Raw genomic sequence first — 7,819 nt, 5'->3', positions numbered from 1 at the left:
TCATCTTTTCCATTTAGTCTTTTATGTAGTCAATCGTGGAGGTCCTCTCTATTGGGATGAGTCCTAAAGAAATGTGGAAAGGGACCACATGTGTGCTATGATCATAAAATCAACATTCAATTATAGGGATAGGTACTGAATATCAAAATACAAGCCCTTAAGATGTATTGTATGTCTAGCATGGTCTGTTAATTAGAAAATGACTAAAAATCAGAAAACTTTGAATTAGTAGAGGGTAAGCCCGGTCATCTAGGCTAACCATATGCATTCTCTAATTGAAATATTGGTCTAGCTCTCCCTGTTAGGAATTCTAGGGTGATTGAAATGTAATATCAATGGCTATTGTTTGGATTTAGTTGAAGTATAAATTATCCCTTCTTTTTTTTTTTTTTTTTTTTTAGCTTTTTGTTCACTATGATGTGCTATTAAGATTCTAGTGGTGTGTAGACTGGTGTGTCTTCCCCAATGAGCTTCACAAGCTACTAATTCCTCTTTATGTTGTCTATATGCGAATGATTATTTTAAATCATAACTAGCTTATCAAAACTGTCCAAATTCAGTTGTTCTAGTGAGACTAGGTGTCATCTAGACCTTAATAATTGCTGGAGATGTTCTCTGAATATTGTTGAGTTCCAGTAGTTTTCCAAATCTGTAGCAAATCTCTTTTCACTGTGCTATTTAGGACAAAATAGCAAATTAGTGTGATCTTGTAAGATGGTTACCTTTGTTTGAAGTGATGATTTCTTCTGAGAACTGCTGGACTAATAGTTTAAGACAATTGACCTTTCCTTTAATTTAAAATGCTGGTCCTAGAACTGGTTAGGAATTTCATGAATATTGTTGTGATTTCCTTTTTCTTTAGTCAGCTGATATTACTGCTTGTTCTAGTTGGAATGACTATATGCTTCTAAAAGAAAGATTGAGGGAACATCTTTTATTGACACTTAACATCTCCTATTACATGTATATTTTCTGAAACTGAATGTGGATCTTAAATGATAAACTAAGGCAAGCTTAGGGATTGGTTTAACCTCCTCCAATAACCTACCATGCCGAGGTTCTAGAAACCTTTGGATCTTGTGTGGCATTGGAATATGGATGGTGGTAACCCCCTTTTTATATCTTGTCTTTTAAAGTGCTGGTTTAGCCTGATGATTCATGATCAGTTTTAAGTTTACTTTTTTTTTTTCTTTCTTTAAAATGCTGAGTTTGTTTGATTGAACTTAGCTCTACTCATCTCTTTAGTTATTAGCCTCATGTATGATTCAAATTTGTGAAATAAAGTTATGTTTGACTCTGTTGCTTTCTGAGGAGTTTGTTGTTGTTGTGTATTTGTATAAGTTAAGTGCTTAGGTACATAGATCCTAGGTGTTAAAACCCCCCATTTGTTGTCCATTCTCCATCCTAAAAAGGGAAACTAGTAAAGCTCATGTTTCCATTTATCTATCTCTAAACATGTCTAGAAGCAGGTTGTTCACTTTATTATGTATGATTTTCCAGAGTAATAGCAAAGATAGAAATGTTTTGATTAAGACTAGGTTTGATCCCTCACATGTGTTAAGAATCTCAAAACTCCTCAAGACACCAGTTGTAAACTCTATTTCCCTTTTGGAATCTGTTCTTTGTAGTTCAAATCAATGATCCTTGAGTGTAATTTCAACTTTGTTCTCTTAAGTTCTATTTTGTCATTGGAAGTAAGTTCAAGTCATCACCCTGGTAAAGCTTCAATGTTCAAGTTTGGAAAGAACATGTTCTTATTAGCAGAATCACTTTTGGGCTTAAAAAATTTTGGTTAGCTAGTCTTCTTTGACTAATCTATTTCTTCCTATATTTGTGAAGTGCTTCAGATTGTCAATGTTGTTTCAAGTTTGTTGTTCTACACTTTGAGCTTAATATTGTGTGATACAATCTGTTCCTACTTGAAGAGTTCCAGTTATTTTGTCTCCCTCTATTTGACTACACATGTTGTTGTACAGGGAAGATGAAGATAGTTTACAGGGTAGTTTGAAAGAATAGATCATTGTTGATATATGCTTGTGTTCATATTTAGAAATATAACAGGTTCACTATCAGAACCCTCTGTTTGCATTAGTATAGCTAAGCCTAGAGTAAGAAGTCACTGTTTGGGCATACAAACCTTAGAAAGCTGTTCATATAAAACTAAAATGGCTAAGTACATTTGCTTTGGCTCATGAATTGTAGTATGTGCTTACTTGGCCGTTCTTCATTAATAGTCCTGAATGAAATTTTTAAGATCCATCAATAAGCTCTTATTTTAAAGCTAAATGAGTATTATACAATCTGTCTTGGGATTCTTTTTTTGGTTTTAGGCTCATCCACTTTTGAAACCTTAGCCTCAGTCTTTGTTTGTTACATTAATCCTTCAGCATGTCAAAATATAGTATGTTGTCTTGTTAATAGCCTGCTAGGCCTGTATTTTCTTGATACTTATTCTTCATTCTCTCTTTTCTTTGCATAACTTGGGGGACTTCTCCCAAATCCCAATTGTCCATGAGATGCTGCCAAAGTTGAGTTTCTGCTGTACTTCTGCTGCACATTTGGCTGAAAACACTATGCCAACTACTGTGCTTAACTTTTGTGCCTTTGATGAGGACAAACACTACATCATGAGCTGCTATAATTTGGGGCAAAGTTGTCCATTGCCTTTGAGGTAAACTGCTGCTATTTATCATTGCTGCACTTGCTGTGCTACCTAGTTTGTATTATCTTGCCATTTGCTGCACTTGCAAAATCCTCAAGTGTTGTGCTTTGACACTTGAACTACTATACACAATTAATGCTACACATTCTGATACCCTTGCTACTTTATGAGACTGTTGTGCTGAGCTGCTTAATTTGGTTCTTGTCACCTGCTGTGCTTCTTTCACTTTGAGTTTGAGAACATGTTGTTCCTTGAGTTTGGTTTGCTACAGTTGATCCATCTTAAACAACTACTGTTGTTGGGCATGTGTTATACTGCTTTTGGGAAGCTGCTATATTTGAATGGAAAAAGAAAAATAAATTGCTGCCATACTTTTAGGCAAAATAAGCTGCTGCTATACTTCTTTTTTGCAAGCTGTTGCCCCTTATTCATAAAGAACAGATGCCATATTTGATGAAAGTAAACCAGCAGCTGCTGCTATGTTCTTAAAAAGGAAGAGATTACTACATTGGGAAAATCCACTGATTAGAATTTGACACTGCACTAGGGCCAATGAAAAAAATGATTTTTGAGGCCATGCCTAGTCCGGAAAGGTTATCCCTCGGTTTGGGCAAGGATGATCTCACATTGATATCACGAGGTAGGAATTGACATGCGCCTAGCAAGGCAACTAGAATGGCCACTAGTTTGCAGCCGCGACATGATCCAGGCTCCTTTGCCATATTCGGAACCGTGAGTCTGAGCCTCCGTAATCAAAGCTCTCAAAGTTTGATACGAGTCCAAGGGATATTATATTTTATGTTCCTAAACGTCACCCTATGGGGTGGCGTGTCATTTTGACTAACTACTTTCCTTTTCATTGTGCAAGGTACCAATAAAACAAGCACGGAGAGCAAGTCTTAAGGACGAAGCACGGAGAGCAAGTCTTGAAGCCCCCTCAGCTTTGCCTATAAATATGGCCTTCTTGGGCTGTTCTAGATAGGTTTTTGAAGGCTGAAAATCCCCTTTGAAACAGGCTCGGAATTTTGAGAGAAAATTTATATTTACTCTGAGGTCGAAAAATTGGAAAAAAAAAAAAAAAAGAGAGTCCCTTTATTTCACAAGTTTTTTTTTTTACAGCTAAAAGTCCCCTTAAGTTCAGAATAAAAAAAAAAGATCTCTCTTTACTTTAAAAAAAAAGTTCAACCACCGGAAATTTCCCACTGTTTTTTAGACTCTTATTTTCAGAAAACCTCGTTTTAACTCGTAAGTTCTTTGGTTGCATAATTTCGGTGTTTCTCGGCTGATAAGGATTGTTTAGAGCGGAGTTGGAGACTCGACGAACAACGTTAGCCTCAGTTCGCTGTCCCGAAGAAGGTAATCGCATTCGTCTTCTCTTCGTCTTTAATTTCGTAGAAGTCGAAATGTAGTCGTTTTGTTGTTCTCAGCAGTTCGCTTGTTCGAATCTGCCCGTACTTTGTTTAAAACAAACACGAAACAGTCATGGCAATCTATTAGCGTTTGAAGAAAATGATCGTGGAACTTTCTAAAATATATGAATGGTAGTGTCGCTTGTCTAAAAATCTGTTTGCGTGTAGTCATGTTAATAATCACCTTAGTTTCGGTTCAGTTCCTCTTGGTCATTTCATCGCTCTGAAGTTCTGATTTGCTACATGAAATATGAGGACATTATTATTTGGGTTCTTGGCTAGTTTTGTGTAGATGAACATCGTATATGGTTAGGGTTGTTAAGTCTCCGTGTCTTGGCCCTGTCTAACTTGTAATGTAGTTGATCTTAGTAGATTTGTCGAGTATCTTGTATTTTATGAAATCATCTGGAAGTTGTTGAAATTAGTGGTAGATATGGTTGTGACATGTTAGGGATCTTAGTTTCTTTCTTGTGTGAAGTTGATATTCTAATTTTGAAACTATAAAGAAAGGCTTGAATGGTTGTCTGATGATGTTACAAACTCCTATCTGTTTGTCTTCCCAGTTTTCTAAGACTATTTCAAGATCATTTAGTGTTCAAATTTGAAGTGAAGTGCAACCTATATGATAACTTAACTCTAGACTATCAAGAATCAATCTTTCTCCTCAAAATGTCGGATACAAATTTAGAGCTATGTTGCAATTGAACTTTTGATGGATTGTATGGTTTTCACATTAATTCCAAGCTTTAAATTATCATCTTTGAGCTGGAAGTTGTTTGGTTGATAATTTTAGTAAGAATTAGAGTCTTGGTTCTTATAATACGGTTTAGAGTTTAAAAATATCGATCTCAGTTGCTTGTGCTTATATGAATGATCCTTTATGCAAGTATGCTGTTTGTTAGTCTTGCCTTAAGACCATTTCCTGTAGAAGCTGAATTTTGAATCTCTCATAGATTTGCTTTCAACCGGGTAAAGTATTAGAAGAATGGTCACTGCCTTTGGTTGATGAACTGGTTTTCTGTTTTCATTTGAACATTATCAAGGTAGCAATTCTGTGTGGAAAAAATAGGGATAAGCATAGGCTCAAGTTTAATCCTTCATTTTCTTTTGGATTCAGCCCCCATGTTTATTTAGCTTGGAACTGTTGGTAGTTTAGGTAACTTGAGCATGCGATGAGTTAATCCCCTTTCCAATCCCTCCTTTATTCTTCCTTTTTTTTTTTTTTAATAGATTCTACCATAGTATGCCATTATGTTCTTCATAGGCTTTGTTTAATGTGTTTTAGATTAAATTAGATGTCATTGTTTTAAAAAATAGCATTAACGTAGTTTGGAGGCTGCTTTAGTTCTTAAAACTTTGAGGTAGCAATGTCTAAAAATTAATATGAATACTGTTTCGGGGGATGATACACAATAGTGACAGTTTTATTGGCTTAAGATAATGTGTTGCTACATTCGGCCATAATTTAAAGCCTAAATCTTCTTTTGTGATAAGTATTTGGTGTGCTTCTTTTGTCGTTCGGGTCCCGTGGATCAACTATCTTATTTGCTGCTATATATGCTTCTTTTAGAGTAAATAGAAATCTGTTTGGACAGCTTAGATATCATGCTTAAAGTTTTTTTTTTTTCTTTTTTGGAAATACATTGAGGTAGTTTTGTCTCAAGATAGTGTGTGCAAATTTAATGCTTTGAAGAATATGCGCGTGTTAAGATGAAGGGGCTGCTTTGATGTAATTTGATTTTTTGAAAGAAAAGCCATTGTTTGACTAAAAAGCTACTGTTTTCGGGTTAAAAGTCACTGTTTTGATTGAAAAAAAAAAAGAGAAAATTATTATCTTTGAACCAAAAGGTTACTGTTTTCGATATATGTATATATATATATATATATATATATATATATATATATACAAGAGTGGCTATTTTGATAAAAAAATTTACTTGTTTTGATTAGAAACAAAAGTCTTATCCTGAGTGTTAATCAGATATTTTTAAATGTTTTGGGATTGTCTATGTTTGACCTTATAAAGAGAACTGGTTGTATGATTTTGAAGCAGCCCGAGTTGAAATTATTTTAACAGTTGACTTGATGTATGCTTCCTTACAACTGTCTACCCTCAAGGCTTAAGTACTACCTACTTTGGACTACTAAGATCCCTTTTCACTGAATAACAGCACCATGAGATCCCTTTTGGATGATTACGAATTGCTACATAAGTAAACAACTCAGTCTAGCAAGGCCGATATCAATTCTGAAAAGTACTGCCTGACTGCACATTATTTTTTCGACTAAGAACAAAAGGAACATGACACTTAAAGGGTGGTAGGAATACAAGAGGAACTGATCCTAAGATCAGTAGGTGGATAAAAGAAGGCTTCGAATTGCTTGTTTGGATACATGCTTGTTTCAATCCTAAACTCTCGCTTATTTTGGTCTGTTAAGCTGTAGCTAAAATAATGATTATATCCGGATGGTTTGAAATGGGGGATAGGGTATCCTTTCCCTTTTTACTGAGTTTGATGAAAGAGATGTGACTTTACATTATCAGTTCTTAGTTGGCCATTTAAACTAAGATGTTGATTACGCTTGTTCAAGATGATCAAATTGTGCTTCTGAAATCTAATTCTTTTGTGACTCGAAGGGAACACCATGTTTGCAAATCCCAGAACTGGTTTTAATTGATGTTTATCTATAAAAGGGCTCCTCGGTTCTGGTGTAGTTCCAGCATACTTAAAACATTTCTTTAAATGATTTCATCAACATAATCTTCATTTCCGTGTTGTTATCTCGCTGGTCAAAAGTCAACGTAAGTTTCGGGTTCGATTTAGCCTCCTCCGATAGCCTGCCATGCCTAGGTCCTAGAAAGTGGTTTAGTTATGAAAATTTCCAGTTTGCGTTTTCATGTTTGAATCATGAAGTCGAGATGTTTTATGGGTAATGGTAAAGATGTTTGAGATAAATATATGAATCGTAACAAGTCCTTTCCAAAGTTAAATGTGATGTCTTGTGTAAATTCTGGAAACCAAGCAGGACACGTGCTTCATTTCGATTATGTGATTATTTTTATTAACTAGTTTTATGCTTATGATTAAGATCGCTCCTAACTCCTTTCTTTTCTTATTTGCATGAACACACTTGGGAGAGTGTTGGAGTTATGTTTTCTCCGATTTTGTATTTATGAGCTCGTGTTTGTGGCCTTTCTATGTCATTCTCGTAACCCGTGAGAAATGACCAAGTCCCCCCACTTTTGTGACAAGAGTCTCCGTTCCTCTTCTTCTCTTAAAATTTTATGCCTTTCGTATTATTATGCGTTATTCGCACCCTTTGACTAACATTTTTTTGTTATGGGTTTGTATTGATAAGATTTTATTTCTTGCTTGTTTGTGAATTCGTGAATGGCCGAACTTTGTCGTTGGTCACTTTCCTTTAGATATAAATCTTGGTTTCCCTTTAACTTTGCGTATTTCACAGGTTATAAACATTTTTAGCTAATAGAGAAGGTTGCGTTTTTTTTTAATTTTTTTTCCTTTTATTTTTAAAGTTAATTAACGTCCCCCTTTGCAAATCCATTTTAACAAAATGAGTGATTTTAAATAGGGGTTTCAAAAGGATAAGGTGCGTATTTTATAGGTAATCATTTTATTTTTATTTTTATACTAACACATTGAACAGGTTAGGTTCATTAAGTTTGAATGAGGAAATCATATTAGGACCCAGGTATAGTGGTCCAAGTATTTTTCGAGAACTACAA

At 35.0% G+C, this 7,819-nt stretch overlaps 1 long non-coding RNA gene across 1 annotated transcript; it reads left to right on the top strand.

Moving 5' to 3' along the window:
• Positions 1 to 392: 392 nt before the first annotated feature.
• LOC132038632 (uncharacterized) lies at positions 393 to 3,158 on the top strand. The gene is made up of 2 exons (XR_009410179.1): positions 393 to 1,326; positions 1,369 to 3,158. It is a non-coding gene; the product is annotated as an uncharacterized LOC132038632 (long non-coding RNA).
• The last annotated feature ends 4,661 nt before the right edge of the window (positions 3,159 to 7,819 follow it).

This window comes from Lycium ferocissimum, chromosome 11, assembly GCF_029784015.1.
Source record: "Lycium ferocissimum isolate CSIRO_LF1 chromosome 11, AGI_CSIRO_Lferr_CH_V1, whole genome shotgun sequence".
NCBI lineage: Eukaryota > Viridiplantae > Streptophyta > Magnoliopsida > Solanales > Solanaceae > Lycium > Lycium ferocissimum.
This window is presented reverse-complemented; position numbering and strand designations above follow the sequence as displayed.